The following is a 9,982-nucleotide window of genomic DNA, read 5'->3' on the forward strand; positions in this document are numbered from 1 at the left end:
AGGTCGTATCGATCAAAGTTTCAATTTGCATTGACGTTGTGGACTACGACCACACCAGGTTGAAAGCACCCGATCTCGTTCGATCTCGGAAGTTAAGCAACCTCGGGCTTGGTCAGTACTTGGATGGGTGACCGCCTAGGAATACCAAGTGTTGTAGTCACTTTTTTGTTTTTAGTGCTCCACAATCCGAGGTCGTATCGATCAAAGTTTCAATTTGCATTGACGTTGTGGACTACGACCACACCAGGTTGAAAGCACCCGATCTCGTTCGATCTCGGAAGTTAAGCAACCTCGGGCTTGGTCAGGACTTGTATGGGTGACCGCCTAGGAATACCAAGTGTTGTAGTCTCGTTTTTTTAGTGCATAAGAAACCGAGGTCGCATCGATCAAAGTTTGAAATTGCATTGACGTTGTGGACTACGACCACACCAGGTTGAAAGCACCCGATCTCGTTCGATCTCGGAAGTTAAGCAACCTCGGGCTTGGTCAGTACTTGGATGGGTGACCGCCTAGGAATACCAAGTGTTGTAGTCACTTTTTTGTTTTGTTTTTAGTGCTCCACAATCCGAGGTCGTATCGCCCAAAGTTTGAATTTGCAGAGACGTTCTGGACTACGACCACACCAGGTTGAAAGCACCCGATCTCGTTCGATCTCGGAAGTTAAGCAACCTCGGGCTTGGTCAGTACTTGGATGGGTGACCGCCTAAGAATACCAAGTGTTGTAGTAACTTTTTTGTTTTGTTTTTAGTGCTCCACAATCCGAGGTCGTATCGCTCAAACTTTGAATTTGCATTGACGTTATGGACTACGACCACACCAGGTTGAAAGCACCCGATCTCGTTCGATCTCGGAAGTTAAGCAACCTCGGGCTTGGTCAGTACTTGGATGGGTGACCGCCTAGGAATACCAAGTGTTGTAGTCACTTTTTTGTTTTGTTTTTAGTGCTCCACAATCCGAGGGCGTATCGCTCAAAGTTTGAATTTGCATTGACGTTGTGGACTACGACCACACCAGGTTGAAAGCACCCGTTCTCGTTCGATCTCGGAAGTTCAGCAACCTCGGGCTTGGTCAGTACTTGGATGGGTGACCGCCTAGGAATACCAAGTGTTGTAGTCGCTTTTTTGTTTTGTTTTTAGTGCTCCACAATCCGAGGTCGTATCGCTCAAAGTTTGAATTTGCATTGACGTTGTGGACTACGACCACACCAGGTTGAAAGCACCCGATCTCGTTCGATCTCGGAAGTTAAGCAACCTCGGGCTTGGTCAGTACTTGGATGGGTGACCGCCTAGGAATACCAAGTGTTGTGGTCACTTTTTTGTTTTTTTAGTGCTCCACAATCCGAGGTCGTATCGCTCAAACTTTGAATTTGCATTGACGTTGTGGACTACGACCACACCAGGTTGAAAGCACCCGATCTCGTTCGATCTCGGAAGTTAAGCAACCTCGGGCTTGGTCAGTACTTGGATGGGTGACCGCCTAGGAATACCAAGTGTTGTGGTCACTTTTTTGTTTTGTTTTTAGTGCTCCACAATCCGAGGTCGTATCGCTCAAACATTGAATAAGCATTGACGTTGTGGACTACGGCCACACCAGGTTGAAAGCACCCGATCTCGTTCGATCTCGGAAGTTAAGCAACCTCGGGCTTGGTCAGTACTTGGATGGGTGACCGCCTAGGAATACCAAGTGTTGTAGTCACTTTTTTGTTTTGTTTTTAGTGCTCCACAATCCGAGGTCGTATCGCCCAAAGTTTGAATTTGCAGAGACGTTCTGGACTACGACCACACCAGGTTGAAAGCACCCGATCTCGTTCGATCTCGGAAGTTAAGCAACCTCGGGCTTGGTCAGTACTTGGATGGGTGACCGCCTAGGAATACCAAGTGTTGTAGTCTCGTTTTTTTAGTGCATGAGAAACCGAGGTCGCTTCGATCAAAGTTTGAATTTGCAGAGAGGTTGTGGACTACGACCACACCAGGTTGAAAGCACCCGATCTCGTTCGATCTCGGAAGTTAAGCAACCTCGGGCTTGGTCAGTACTTGGATGGGTGACCGCCTAGGAATACCAAGTGTTGTAGTCACTTTTTTGTTTTGTTTTTTGTGCTCCACAATCCGAGGTCGTATCGCCCAAAGTTTGAATTTGCAGAGACGTTCTGGACTACGACCACACCAGGTTGAAAGCACCCGATCTCGTTCGATCTCGGAAGTTAAGCAACCTCGGGCTTGGTCAGTACTTGGATGGGTGACCGCCTAGGAATACCAAGTGTTGTAGTCTCGTTTTTTTAGTGCATGAGAAACCGCGGTCGCTTCGATCAAAGTTTGAATAAGCATTGACGTTGTGGACTACGACCACACCAGGTTGAAAGCACCCGATCTCGTTCGATCTCGGAAGTTAAGCAACCTCGGGCTTGATCAGTACTTGGATGGGTGACCGCCTAGGAATACCAAGTGTTGTAGTCACTTTTTTGTTTTGTTTTTAGTGCTTCACAATCCGGGGGCGTATCGCTCAAAGTTTGAATTTGCATTGACGTTGTGGACTACGACCACACCAGGTTGAAAGCACCCGATCTCGTTCGATCTCGGAAGTTAAGCAGCCTCGGGCTTGGTCAGTACTTGGATGGGTGACCGCCTAGGAATACCAAGTGTTGTAGTCACTTTTTTGTTTTGTTTTTAGTGCTCCACAATCCGAGGGCGTATCGCTCAAAGTTTGAATTTGCATTGACGTTGTGGACTACGACCACACCAGGTTGAAAGCACCCGATCTCGTTCGATCTCGGAAGTTCAGCAACCTCCGGCTTGGTCAGTACTTGGATGGGTGACCGCCTAGGAATACCAAGTGTTGTAGTCTCGTTTTTTTAGTGCATGAGAAACCGAGGTCGCATCGATCAAAGTTTGAAATTGGAGGGAGGTTGTGGACTACGACCACACCAGGTTGAAAGCACCCGATCTCGTTCGATCTCGGAAGTTAAGCAACCGCGGGCTTGGTCAGTACTTGGATAGGTGACCGCCTAGGAATACCAAGTGTTGTAGTCACTTTTTTGTTTTGTTTTTAGTGCTCCATAATCCGAGGTCGTATCGCCCAAAGTTTGAATTTGCAGTGACGTTCTGGACTACGACCACACCAGGTTGAAAGCACCCGATCTCGTTCGATCTCGGAAGTTAAGCAACCTCGGGCTTGGTCAGTACTTGGATGGGTGACCGCCTAGGAATACCAAGTGTTGTAGTCACTTTTTTGTTTTGTTTTTAGTGCTTCACAATCCGAGGGCGTATCGCTCAAAGTTTGAATTTGCATTGACGTTGTGGACTACGACCGCACCAGGTTGAAAGCACCCGATCTCGTTCGATCTCGGAAGTTAAGCAACCTCGGGCTTGGTCAGTACTTGGATGGGTGACCGCCTAGGAATACCAAGTGTTGTGGTCACTTTTTTGTTTTTTTAGTGCTCCACAATCCGAGGTCGTATCGCTCAAACTTTGAATTTGCATTGACGTTGTGGACTACGACCACACCAGGTTGAAAGCACCCGATCTCGTTCGATCTCGGAAGTTAAGCAACCTCGGGCTTGGTCAGTACTTGGATGGGTGACCGCTTAGAAATACCAAGTGTTGTAGTCACTTTTTTGTTTTGTTTTTAGTGCTCCACAATCCGAGGTCGTATCGCCCAAAGTTTGAATTTGCAGAAACGTTCTGGACTACGACCACACCAGGTTGAAAGAACCCGATCTCGTTCGATCTCGGAAGTTAAGCAACCTCGGGCTTGGTCAGTACTTGGATGGGTGACCGCCTAGGAATACCAAGTGTTGTAGTCACTTTTTTGTTTTGTTTTTAGTGCTCCACAATCCGAGGTCGTATCGATCAAAGTTTCAATTTGCATTGACGTTGTGGACTACGACCACACCAGGTTGAAAGCACCCGATCTCGTTCGATCTCGGAAGTTAAGCAACCTCGGGCTTGGTCAGTACTTGGATGGGTGACCGCCTAGGAATACCAAGTGTTGTAGTCACTTTTTTGTTTTTAGTGCTCCACAATCCGAGGTCGTATCGCTCAAACTTTGAATTTGCATTGACGTTATGGACTACGACCACACCAGGTTGAAAGCACCCGATCTCGTTCGATCTCGGAAGTTAAGCAACCTCGGGCTTGGTCAGTACTTGGATGGGTGACCGCCTAGGAATACCAAGTGTTGTAGTCTCGTTTTTTTAGTGCATGAGAAACCGAGGTCGCTTCGATCAAAGTTTGAATTTGCAGAGAGGTTGTGGACTACGACCACACCAGGTTGAAAGCACCCGATCTCGTTCGATCTCGGAAGTTAAGCAACCTCGGGCTTGGTCAGTACTTGGATGGGTGACCGCTTAGAAATACCAAGTGTTGTAGTCACTTTTTTGTTTTGTTTTTAGTGCTCCACAATCCGAGGTCGTATCGCCCAAAGTTTGAATTTGCAGAGACGTTGTGGACTACGACCACACCAGGTTGAAAGCACCCGATCTCGTTCGATCTCGGAAGTTAAGCAGCCTCGGGCTTGGTCAGTACTTGGATGGGTGACCGCCTAGGAATACCAAGTGTTGTAGTCACTTTTTTGTTTTGTTTTTAGTGCTCCACAATCCGAGGTCGTATCGATCAAAGTTTCAATTTGCATTGACGTTGTGGACTACGACCACACCAGGTTGAAAGCACCCGATCTCGTTCGATCTCGGAAGTTAAGCAACCTCGGGCTTGGTCAGTACTTGGATGGGTGACCGCCTAGGAATACCAAGTGTTGTAGTCACTTTTTTGTTTTGTTTTTAGTGCTCCACAATTCGAGGTCGTATCGCTCAAACTTTGAATTTGCATTGACGTTATGGACTACGACCACACCAGGTTGAAAGCACCCGATCTCGTTCGATCTCGGAAGTTAAGCAACCTCGGGCTTGGTCAGTACTTGGATGGGTGACCGCCTAGGAATACCAAGTGTTGTAGTCACTTTTTTGTTTTGTTTTTAGTGCTCGACAATCCGAGGTCGTATCGATCAAAGTTTGAATTTGCATTGACGTTCTGGACTACGACCACACCAGGTTGAAACCACCGATCTCGTTCGATCTCGGAAGTTAAGCAACCTCGGGCTTGGTCAGTACTTGGATGGGTGACCGCCTAGGAATACCAAGTGTTGTAGTCACTTTTTTGTTTTGTTTTTAGTGCTCCACAATCCGAGGTCGTATCGCTCAAACTTTGAATTTGCATGGACGTTATGGACTACGACCACACCAGGTTGAAAGCACCCGATCTCGTTCGATCTCGGAAGTTAAGCAACCTCGGGCTTGGTCAGTACTTGGATGGGTGACCGCCTAGGAATACCAAGTGTTGTAGTCTCAGTTTTTTTAGTGCATGTGAAACCGAGGTCGCATCGATCAAAGTTTGAATTTGGAGGGAGGTTGTGGTCTACGACCACACCAGGTTGAAAGCACCCGATCTCGTTCGATCTCGGAAGTTAAGCAACCTCGGGCTTGATCAGTACTTGGATGGGTGACCGCCTAGGAATACCAAGTGTTGTAGTCACTTTTTTGTTTTGTTTTCAGTGCTTCACAATCCGAGGGCGTATCGCTCAAAGTTTGAATTTGCATTGACGTTGTGGACTACGACCACACCAGGTTGAAAGCACCCGATCTCGTTCGATCTCGGAAGTTAAGCAGCCTCGGGCTTGGTCAGTACTTGGATGGGTGACCGCCTAGGAATACCAAGTGTTGTAGTCACTTTTTTGTTTTGTTTTTAGTGCTCCACAATCCGAGGGCGTATCGCTCAAAGTTTGAATTTGCATTGACGTTGTGGACTACGACCACACCAGGTTGAAAGCACCCGATCTCGTTCGATCTCGGAAGTTAAGCAACCTCGGGCTTGGTCAGTACTTGGATGGGTGACCGCCTAGGAATACCAAGTGTTGTAGTCACTTTTTTGTTTTGTTTTTAGTGCTCCACAATCCGAGGTCGTATCGATCAAAGTTTGAATTTGCATTGACGTTGTGGACTACGACCACACCAGGTTGAAAGCACCCGATCTCGTTCGATCTCGGAAGTTAAGCAGCCTCGGGCTTGGTCAGTACTTGGATGGGTGACCGCCTAGGAATACCAAGTGTTGTAGTCACTTTTTTGTTTTGTTTTTAGTGCTCCACAATCCGAGGGCGTATCGCCCAAAGTTTGAATTTGCAGAAACGTTCTGGACTACGACCACACCAGGTTGAAAGAACCCGATCTCGTTCGATCTCGGAAGTTAAGCAACCTCGGGCTTGGTCAGTACTTGGATGGGTGACCGCCTAGGAATACCAAGTGTTGTAGTCACTTTTTTGTTTTGTTTTTAGTGCTCCACAATCCGAGGTCGTATCGATCAAAGTTTCAATTTGCATTGACGTTGTGGACTACGACCACACCAGGTTGAAAGCACCCGATCTCGTTCGATCTCGGAAGTTAAGCAACCTCGGGCTTGGTCAGTACTTGGATGGGTGACCGCCTAGGAATACCAAGTGTTGTAGTCACTTTTTTGTTTTTAGTGCTCCACAATCCGAGGTCGTATCGCTCAAACTTTGAATTTGCATTGACGTTATGGACTACGACCACACCAGGTTGAAAGCACCCGATCTCGTTCGATCTCGGAAGTTAAGCAACCTCGGGCTTGGTCAGTACTTGGATGGGTGACCGCCTAGGAATACCAAGTGTTGTAGTCTCGTTTTTTTAGTGCATGAGAAACCGAGGTCGCTTCGATCAAAGTTTGAATTTGCAGAGAGGTTGTGGACTACGACCACACCAGGTTGAAAGCACCCGATCTCGTTCGATCTCGGAAGTTAAGCAACCTCGGGCTTGGTCAGTACTTGGATGGGTGACCGCTTAGAAATACCAAGTGTTGTAGTCACTTTTTTGTTTTGTTTTTAGTGCTCCACAATCCGAGGTCGTATCGCCCAAAGTTTGAATTTGCAGAGACGTTGTGGACTACGACCACACCAGGTTGAAAGCACCCGATCTCGTTCGATCTCGGAAGTTAAGCAGCCTCGGGCTTGGTCAGTACTTGGATGGGTGACCGCCTAGGAATACCAAGTGTTGTAGTCACTTTTTTGTTTTGTTTTTAGTGCTCCACAATCCGAGGTCGTATCGATCAAAGTTTCAATTTGCATTGACGTTGTGGACTACGACCACACCAGGTTGAAAGCACCCGATCTCGTTCGATCTCGGAAGTTAAGCAACCTCGGGCTTGGTCAGTACTTGGATGGGTGACCGCCTAGGAATACCAAGTGTTGTAGTCACTTTTTTGTTTTGTTTTTAGTGCTCCACAATTCGAGGTCGTATCGCTCAAACTTTGAATTTGCATTGACGTTATGGACTACGACCACACCAGGTTGAAAGCACCCGATCTCGTTCGATCTCGGAAGTTAAGCAACCTCGGGCTTGGTCAGTACTTGGATGGGTGACCGCCTAGGAATACCAAGTGTTGTAGTCACTTTTTTGTTTTGTTTTTAGTGCTCGACAATCCGAGGTCGTATCGATCAAAGTTTGAATTTGCATTGACGTTCTGGACTACGACCACACCAGGTTGAAACCACCGATCTCGTTCGATCTCGGAAGTTAAGCAACCTCGGGCTTGGTCAGTACTTGGATGGGTGACCGCCTAGGAATACCAAGTGTTGTAGTCACTTTTTTGTTTTGTTTTTAGTGCTCCACAATCCGAGGTCGTATCGCTCAAACTTTGAATTTGCATGGACGTTATGGACTACGACCACACCAGGTTGAAAGCACCCGATCTCGTTCGATCTCGGAAGTTAAGCAACCTCGGGCTTGGTCAGTACTTGGATGGGTGACCGCCTAGGAATACCAAGTGTTGTAGTCTCAGTTTTTTTAGTGCATGTGAAACCGAGGTCGCATCGATCAAAGTTTGAATTTGGAGGGAGGTTGTGGTCTACGACCACACCAGGTTGAAAGCACCCGATCTCGTTCGATCTCGGAAGTTAAGCAACCTCGGGCTTGATCAGTACTTGGATGGGTGACCGCCTAGGAATACCAAGTGTTGTAGTCACTTTTTTGTTTTGTTTTCAGTGCTTCACAATCCGAGGGCGTATCGCTCAAAGTTTGAATTTGCATTGACGTTGTGGACTACGACCACACCAGGTTGAAAGCACCCGATCTCGTTCGATCTCGGAAGTTAAGCAGCCTCGGGCTTGGTCAGTACTTGGATGGGTGACCGCCTAGGAATACCAAGTGTTGTAGTCACTTTTTTGTTTTGTTTTTAGTGCTCCACAATCCGAGGGCGTATCGCTCAAAGTTTGAATTTGCATTGACGTTGTGGACTACGACCACACCAGGTTGAAAGCACCCGATCTCGTTCGATCTCGGAAGTTAAGCAACCTCGGGCTTGATCAGTACTTGGATGGGTGACCGCCTAGGAATACCAAGTGTTGTAGTCACTTTTTTGTTTTGTTTTCAGTGCTTCACAATCCGAGGGCGTATCGCTCAAAGTTTGAATTTGCATTGACGTTGTGGACTACGACCACACCAGGTTGAAAGCACCCGATCTCGTTCGATCTCGGAAGTTAAGCAGCCTCGGGCTTGGTCAGTACTTGGATGGGTGACCGCCTAGGAATACCAAGTGTTGTAGTCACTTTTTTGTTTTGTTTTTAGTGCTCCACAATCCGAGGGCGTATCGCTCAAAGTTTGAATTTGCATTGACGTTGTGGACTACGACCACACCAGGTTGAAAGCACCCGATCTCGTTCGATCTCGGAAGTTAAGCAACCTCCGGCTTGGTCAGTACTTGGATGGGTGACCGCCTAGGAATACCAAGTGTTGTAGTCTCGTTTTTTTAGTGCATGAGAAACCGAGGTCGCATCGATCAAAGTTTGAAATTGGAGGCAGGTTGTGGACTACGACCACACCAGGTTGAAAGCACCCGATCTCGTTCGATCTCGGAAGTTAAGCAACCTCGGGCTTGGTCAGTACTTGGATAGGTGACCGCCTAGGAATACCAAGTGTTGTAGTCACTTTTTTGTTTTGTTTTTAGTGCTCCACAATCCGAGGTCGTATCGCCCAAAGTTTGAATTTGCAGAGACGCTCTGGACTACGACCACACCAGGTTGAAAGCACCCGATCTCGTTCGATCTCGGAAGTTAAGCAATCTCGGGCTTGGTCAGTACTTGGATGGGTGACCGCCTAGGAATACCAAGTGTTGTAGTCACTTTTTTGTTTTGTTTTTAGTGCTTCACAATCCGAGGGCTTATCGCTCAAAGTTTGAATTTGCATTGACGTTGTGGACTACGACCACACCAGGTTGAAAGCACCCGATCTCGTTCGATCTCGGAAGTTAAGCAGCCTCGGGCTTGGTCAGTACTTGGATGGGTGACCGCCTAGGAATACCAAGTGTTTTAGTCGCTTTTTTGTTTTGTTTTTAGTGCTCCACAATCCGAGGTCGTATCGCTCAAAGTTTGAATTTGCATTGACGTTGTGGACTACGACCACACCAGGTTGAAAGCACCCGATCTCGTTCGATCTCGGAAGTTAAGCAACCTCGGGCTTGGTCAGTACTTGGATGGGTGACCGCCTAGGAATACCAAGTGTTGTAGTCTCATTTTTTTTAGTGCATGAGAAACCGAGGTCGCATCGATCAAAGTTTGAATTTGGAGGGAGGTTGTGGTCTACGACCACACCAGGTTGAAAGCACCCGATCTCGTTCGATCTCGGAAGTTAAGCAACCTCGGGCTTGATCAGTACTTGGATGGGTGACCGCCTAGGAATACCAAGTGTTGTAGTCACTTTTTTGTTTTGTTTTTAGTGCTTCACAATCCGAGGGCGTATCGCTCAAAGTTTGAATTTGCATTGACGTTGTGGACTACGACCACACCAGGTTGAAAGCACCCGATCTCGTTCGATCTCGGAAGTTAAGCAGCCTCGGGCTTGGTCAGTACTTGGATGGGTGACCGCCTAGGAATACCAGGTGTTGTAGTCACTTTTTTGTTTTGTTTTTAGTGCTCCACAATCCGAGGG

At 47.4% G+C, this 9,982-nt stretch overlaps 52 non-coding genes across 52 annotated transcripts; all 52 read left to right on the forward strand.

Moving 5' to 3' along the window:
• The first annotated feature begins 41 nt into the window (after positions 1-41).
• Positions 42-160, forward strand: LOC145211292 (5S ribosomal RNA). The gene has a single exon (XR_013856598.1). It is a non-coding gene; the product is annotated as a 5S ribosomal RNA (ribosomal RNA).
• A 70-nt stretch (positions 161-230) lies between these two features.
• On the forward strand, positions 231-349 carry LOC145210618 (5S ribosomal RNA). The gene has a single exon (XR_013856072.1). It is a non-coding gene; the product is annotated as a 5S ribosomal RNA (ribosomal RNA).
• A 66-nt stretch (positions 350-415) lies between these two features.
• LOC145211293 (5S ribosomal RNA) lies at positions 416-534 on the forward strand. The gene has a single exon (XR_013856599.1). It is a non-coding gene; the product is annotated as a 5S ribosomal RNA (ribosomal RNA).
• Positions 535-609: 75 nt separating this feature from the next.
• Positions 610-728, forward strand: LOC145210194 (5S ribosomal RNA). Its single transcript, XR_013855674.1, has one exon. It is a non-coding gene; the product is annotated as a 5S ribosomal RNA (ribosomal RNA).
• A 75-nt stretch (positions 729-803) lies between these two features.
• On the forward strand, positions 804-922 carry LOC145211295 (5S ribosomal RNA). The gene has a single exon (XR_013856601.1). It is a non-coding gene; the product is annotated as a 5S ribosomal RNA (ribosomal RNA).
• Positions 923-997: 75 nt separating this feature from the next.
• LOC145210686 (5S ribosomal RNA) lies at positions 998-1,116 on the forward strand. The gene has a single exon (XR_013856136.1). It is a non-coding gene; the product is annotated as a 5S ribosomal RNA (ribosomal RNA).
• A 75-nt stretch (positions 1,117-1,191) lies between these two features.
• Positions 1,192-1,310, forward strand: LOC145209878 (5S ribosomal RNA). The gene has a single exon (XR_013855380.1). It is a non-coding gene; the product is annotated as a 5S ribosomal RNA (ribosomal RNA).
• A 72-nt stretch (positions 1,311-1,382) lies between these two features.
• LOC145209880 (5S ribosomal RNA) lies at positions 1,383-1,501 on the forward strand. The gene has a single exon (XR_013855381.1). It is a non-coding gene; the product is annotated as a 5S ribosomal RNA (ribosomal RNA).
• Positions 1,502-1,576: 75 nt separating this feature from the next.
• On the forward strand, positions 1,577-1,695 carry LOC145209812 (5S ribosomal RNA). Its single transcript, XR_013855318.1, has one exon. It is a non-coding gene; the product is annotated as a 5S ribosomal RNA (ribosomal RNA).
• A 75-nt stretch (positions 1,696-1,770) lies between these two features.
• Positions 1,771-1,889, forward strand: LOC145210210 (5S ribosomal RNA). Its single transcript, XR_013855689.1, has one exon. It is a non-coding gene; the product is annotated as a 5S ribosomal RNA (ribosomal RNA).
• A 66-nt stretch (positions 1,890-1,955) lies between these two features.
• LOC145211296 (5S ribosomal RNA) lies at positions 1,956-2,074 on the forward strand. Its single transcript, XR_013856602.1, has one exon. It is a non-coding gene; the product is annotated as a 5S ribosomal RNA (ribosomal RNA).
• Positions 2,075-2,149: 75 nt separating this feature from the next.
• Positions 2,150-2,268, forward strand: LOC145210222 (5S ribosomal RNA). Its single transcript, XR_013855700.1, has one exon. It is a non-coding gene; the product is annotated as a 5S ribosomal RNA (ribosomal RNA).
• A 66-nt stretch (positions 2,269-2,334) lies between these two features.
• On the forward strand, positions 2,335-2,453 carry LOC145209725 (5S ribosomal RNA). Its single transcript, XR_013855237.1, has one exon. It is a non-coding gene; the product is annotated as a 5S ribosomal RNA (ribosomal RNA).
• Positions 2,454-2,528: 75 nt separating this feature from the next.
• LOC145209777 (5S ribosomal RNA) lies at positions 2,529-2,647 on the forward strand. Its single transcript, XR_013855285.1, has one exon. It is a non-coding gene; the product is annotated as a 5S ribosomal RNA (ribosomal RNA).
• Positions 2,648-2,722: 75 nt separating this feature from the next.
• Positions 2,723-2,841, forward strand: LOC145210689 (5S ribosomal RNA). Its single transcript, XR_013856139.1, has one exon. It is a non-coding gene; the product is annotated as a 5S ribosomal RNA (ribosomal RNA).
• Positions 2,842-2,907: 66 nt separating this feature from the next.
• LOC145210420 (5S ribosomal RNA) lies at positions 2,908-3,026 on the forward strand. The gene has a single exon (XR_013855886.1). It is a non-coding gene; the product is annotated as a 5S ribosomal RNA (ribosomal RNA).
• A 75-nt stretch (positions 3,027-3,101) lies between these two features.
• On the forward strand, positions 3,102-3,220 carry LOC145211298 (5S ribosomal RNA). The gene has a single exon (XR_013856603.1). It is a non-coding gene; the product is annotated as a 5S ribosomal RNA (ribosomal RNA).
• Positions 3,221-3,295: 75 nt separating this feature from the next.
• LOC145210249 (5S ribosomal RNA) lies at positions 3,296-3,414 on the forward strand. The gene has a single exon (XR_013855726.1). It is a non-coding gene; the product is annotated as a 5S ribosomal RNA (ribosomal RNA).
• A 72-nt stretch (positions 3,415-3,486) lies between these two features.
• Positions 3,487-3,605, forward strand: LOC145210223 (5S ribosomal RNA). Its single transcript, XR_013855702.1, has one exon. It is a non-coding gene; the product is annotated as a 5S ribosomal RNA (ribosomal RNA).
• Positions 3,606-3,680: 75 nt separating this feature from the next.
• Positions 3,681-3,799, forward strand: LOC145210159 (5S ribosomal RNA). The gene has a single exon (XR_013855641.1). It is a non-coding gene; the product is annotated as a 5S ribosomal RNA (ribosomal RNA).
• A 75-nt stretch (positions 3,800-3,874) lies between these two features.
• LOC145211299 (5S ribosomal RNA) lies at positions 3,875-3,993 on the forward strand. Its single transcript, XR_013856604.1, has one exon. It is a non-coding gene; the product is annotated as a 5S ribosomal RNA (ribosomal RNA).
• A 70-nt stretch (positions 3,994-4,063) lies between these two features.
• On the forward strand, positions 4,064-4,182 carry LOC145210235 (5S ribosomal RNA). Its single transcript, XR_013855712.1, has one exon. It is a non-coding gene; the product is annotated as a 5S ribosomal RNA (ribosomal RNA).
• Positions 4,183-4,248: 66 nt separating this feature from the next.
• LOC145210224 (5S ribosomal RNA) lies at positions 4,249-4,367 on the forward strand. The gene has a single exon (XR_013855703.1). It is a non-coding gene; the product is annotated as a 5S ribosomal RNA (ribosomal RNA).
• Positions 4,368-4,442: 75 nt separating this feature from the next.
• On the forward strand, positions 4,443-4,561 carry LOC145209778 (5S ribosomal RNA). The gene has a single exon (XR_013855286.1). It is a non-coding gene; the product is annotated as a 5S ribosomal RNA (ribosomal RNA).
• A 75-nt stretch (positions 4,562-4,636) lies between these two features.
• On the forward strand, positions 4,637-4,755 carry LOC145211300 (5S ribosomal RNA). Its single transcript, XR_013856605.1, has one exon. It is a non-coding gene; the product is annotated as a 5S ribosomal RNA (ribosomal RNA).
• Positions 4,756-4,830: 75 nt separating this feature from the next.
• LOC145211301 (5S ribosomal RNA) lies at positions 4,831-4,949 on the forward strand. Its single transcript, XR_013856606.1, has one exon. It is a non-coding gene; the product is annotated as a 5S ribosomal RNA (ribosomal RNA).
• Positions 4,950-5,024: 75 nt separating this feature from the next.
• LOC145210657 (5S ribosomal RNA) lies at positions 5,025-5,142 on the forward strand. The gene has a single exon (XR_013856109.1). It is a non-coding gene; the product is annotated as a 5S ribosomal RNA (ribosomal RNA).
• Positions 5,143-5,217: 75 nt separating this feature from the next.
• On the forward strand, positions 5,218-5,336 carry LOC145210246 (5S ribosomal RNA). Its single transcript, XR_013855723.1, has one exon. It is a non-coding gene; the product is annotated as a 5S ribosomal RNA (ribosomal RNA).
• A 67-nt stretch (positions 5,337-5,403) lies between these two features.
• LOC145209959 (5S ribosomal RNA) lies at positions 5,404-5,522 on the forward strand. The gene has a single exon (XR_013855455.1). It is a non-coding gene; the product is annotated as a 5S ribosomal RNA (ribosomal RNA).
• Positions 5,523-5,597: 75 nt separating this feature from the next.
• LOC145209779 (5S ribosomal RNA) lies at positions 5,598-5,716 on the forward strand. Its single transcript, XR_013855287.1, has one exon. It is a non-coding gene; the product is annotated as a 5S ribosomal RNA (ribosomal RNA).
• Positions 5,717-5,791: 75 nt separating this feature from the next.
• LOC145211302 (5S ribosomal RNA) lies at positions 5,792-5,910 on the forward strand. The gene has a single exon (XR_013856607.1). It is a non-coding gene; the product is annotated as a 5S ribosomal RNA (ribosomal RNA).
• A 75-nt stretch (positions 5,911-5,985) lies between these two features.
• On the forward strand, positions 5,986-6,104 carry LOC145209780 (5S ribosomal RNA). Its single transcript, XR_013855288.1, has one exon. It is a non-coding gene; the product is annotated as a 5S ribosomal RNA (ribosomal RNA).
• A 75-nt stretch (positions 6,105-6,179) lies between these two features.
• LOC145210160 (5S ribosomal RNA) lies at positions 6,180-6,298 on the forward strand. Its single transcript, XR_013855642.1, has one exon. It is a non-coding gene; the product is annotated as a 5S ribosomal RNA (ribosomal RNA).
• Positions 6,299-6,373: 75 nt separating this feature from the next.
• LOC145211303 (5S ribosomal RNA) lies at positions 6,374-6,492 on the forward strand. The gene has a single exon (XR_013856608.1). It is a non-coding gene; the product is annotated as a 5S ribosomal RNA (ribosomal RNA).
• A 70-nt stretch (positions 6,493-6,562) lies between these two features.
• Positions 6,563-6,681, forward strand: LOC145210258 (5S ribosomal RNA). Its single transcript, XR_013855734.1, has one exon. It is a non-coding gene; the product is annotated as a 5S ribosomal RNA (ribosomal RNA).
• A 66-nt stretch (positions 6,682-6,747) lies between these two features.
• LOC145210225 (5S ribosomal RNA) lies at positions 6,748-6,866 on the forward strand. Its single transcript, XR_013855704.1, has one exon. It is a non-coding gene; the product is annotated as a 5S ribosomal RNA (ribosomal RNA).
• A 75-nt stretch (positions 6,867-6,941) lies between these two features.
• LOC145209782 (5S ribosomal RNA) lies at positions 6,942-7,060 on the forward strand. Its single transcript, XR_013855290.1, has one exon. It is a non-coding gene; the product is annotated as a 5S ribosomal RNA (ribosomal RNA).
• A 75-nt stretch (positions 7,061-7,135) lies between these two features.
• LOC145211304 (5S ribosomal RNA) lies at positions 7,136-7,254 on the forward strand. The gene has a single exon (XR_013856609.1). It is a non-coding gene; the product is annotated as a 5S ribosomal RNA (ribosomal RNA).
• A 75-nt stretch (positions 7,255-7,329) lies between these two features.
• LOC145211305 (5S ribosomal RNA) lies at positions 7,330-7,448 on the forward strand. The gene has a single exon (XR_013856610.1). It is a non-coding gene; the product is annotated as a 5S ribosomal RNA (ribosomal RNA).
• Positions 7,449-7,523: 75 nt separating this feature from the next.
• LOC145210658 (5S ribosomal RNA) lies at positions 7,524-7,641 on the forward strand. Its single transcript, XR_013856110.1, has one exon. It is a non-coding gene; the product is annotated as a 5S ribosomal RNA (ribosomal RNA).
• Positions 7,642-7,716: 75 nt separating this feature from the next.
• On the forward strand, positions 7,717-7,835 carry LOC145210271 (5S ribosomal RNA). Its single transcript, XR_013855746.1, has one exon. It is a non-coding gene; the product is annotated as a 5S ribosomal RNA (ribosomal RNA).
• Positions 7,836-7,902: 67 nt separating this feature from the next.
• Positions 7,903-8,021, forward strand: LOC145209962 (5S ribosomal RNA). The gene has a single exon (XR_013855457.1). It is a non-coding gene; the product is annotated as a 5S ribosomal RNA (ribosomal RNA).
• A 75-nt stretch (positions 8,022-8,096) lies between these two features.
• Positions 8,097-8,215, forward strand: LOC145209784 (5S ribosomal RNA). The gene has a single exon (XR_013855291.1). It is a non-coding gene; the product is annotated as a 5S ribosomal RNA (ribosomal RNA).
• A 75-nt stretch (positions 8,216-8,290) lies between these two features.
• Positions 8,291-8,409, forward strand: LOC145209726 (5S ribosomal RNA). The gene has a single exon (XR_013855238.1). It is a non-coding gene; the product is annotated as a 5S ribosomal RNA (ribosomal RNA).
• A 75-nt stretch (positions 8,410-8,484) lies between these two features.
• On the forward strand, positions 8,485-8,603 carry LOC145209785 (5S ribosomal RNA). Its single transcript, XR_013855292.1, has one exon. It is a non-coding gene; the product is annotated as a 5S ribosomal RNA (ribosomal RNA).
• A 75-nt stretch (positions 8,604-8,678) lies between these two features.
• On the forward strand, positions 8,679-8,797 carry LOC145210307 (5S ribosomal RNA). Its single transcript, XR_013855780.1, has one exon. It is a non-coding gene; the product is annotated as a 5S ribosomal RNA (ribosomal RNA).
• A 66-nt stretch (positions 8,798-8,863) lies between these two features.
• On the forward strand, positions 8,864-8,982 carry LOC145210129 (5S ribosomal RNA). Its single transcript, XR_013855613.1, has one exon. It is a non-coding gene; the product is annotated as a 5S ribosomal RNA (ribosomal RNA).
• A 75-nt stretch (positions 8,983-9,057) lies between these two features.
• LOC145209848 (5S ribosomal RNA) lies at positions 9,058-9,176 on the forward strand. Its single transcript, XR_013855351.1, has one exon. It is a non-coding gene; the product is annotated as a 5S ribosomal RNA (ribosomal RNA).
• A 75-nt stretch (positions 9,177-9,251) lies between these two features.
• Positions 9,252-9,370, forward strand: LOC145210538 (5S ribosomal RNA). The gene has a single exon (XR_013855998.1). It is a non-coding gene; the product is annotated as a 5S ribosomal RNA (ribosomal RNA).
• A 75-nt stretch (positions 9,371-9,445) lies between these two features.
• On the forward strand, positions 9,446-9,564 carry LOC145210283 (5S ribosomal RNA). Its single transcript, XR_013855757.1, has one exon. It is a non-coding gene; the product is annotated as a 5S ribosomal RNA (ribosomal RNA).
• A 67-nt stretch (positions 9,565-9,631) lies between these two features.
• Positions 9,632-9,750, forward strand: LOC145209963 (5S ribosomal RNA). The gene has a single exon (XR_013855458.1). It is a non-coding gene; the product is annotated as a 5S ribosomal RNA (ribosomal RNA).
• Positions 9,751-9,825: 75 nt separating this feature from the next.
• On the forward strand, positions 9,826-9,944 carry LOC145210003 (5S ribosomal RNA). The gene has a single exon (XR_013855496.1). It is a non-coding gene; the product is annotated as a 5S ribosomal RNA (ribosomal RNA).
• The last annotated feature ends 38 nt before the right edge of the window (positions 9,945-9,982 follow it).

The sequence above is a fragment of the Phallusia mammillata genome, chromosome 1, assembly GCF_965637545.1.
Source record: "Phallusia mammillata chromosome 1, kaPhaMamm4.hap1.1, whole genome shotgun sequence".
Lineage (NCBI taxonomy): Eukaryota > Metazoa > Chordata > Ascidiacea > Phlebobranchia > Ascidiidae > Phallusia > Phallusia mammillata.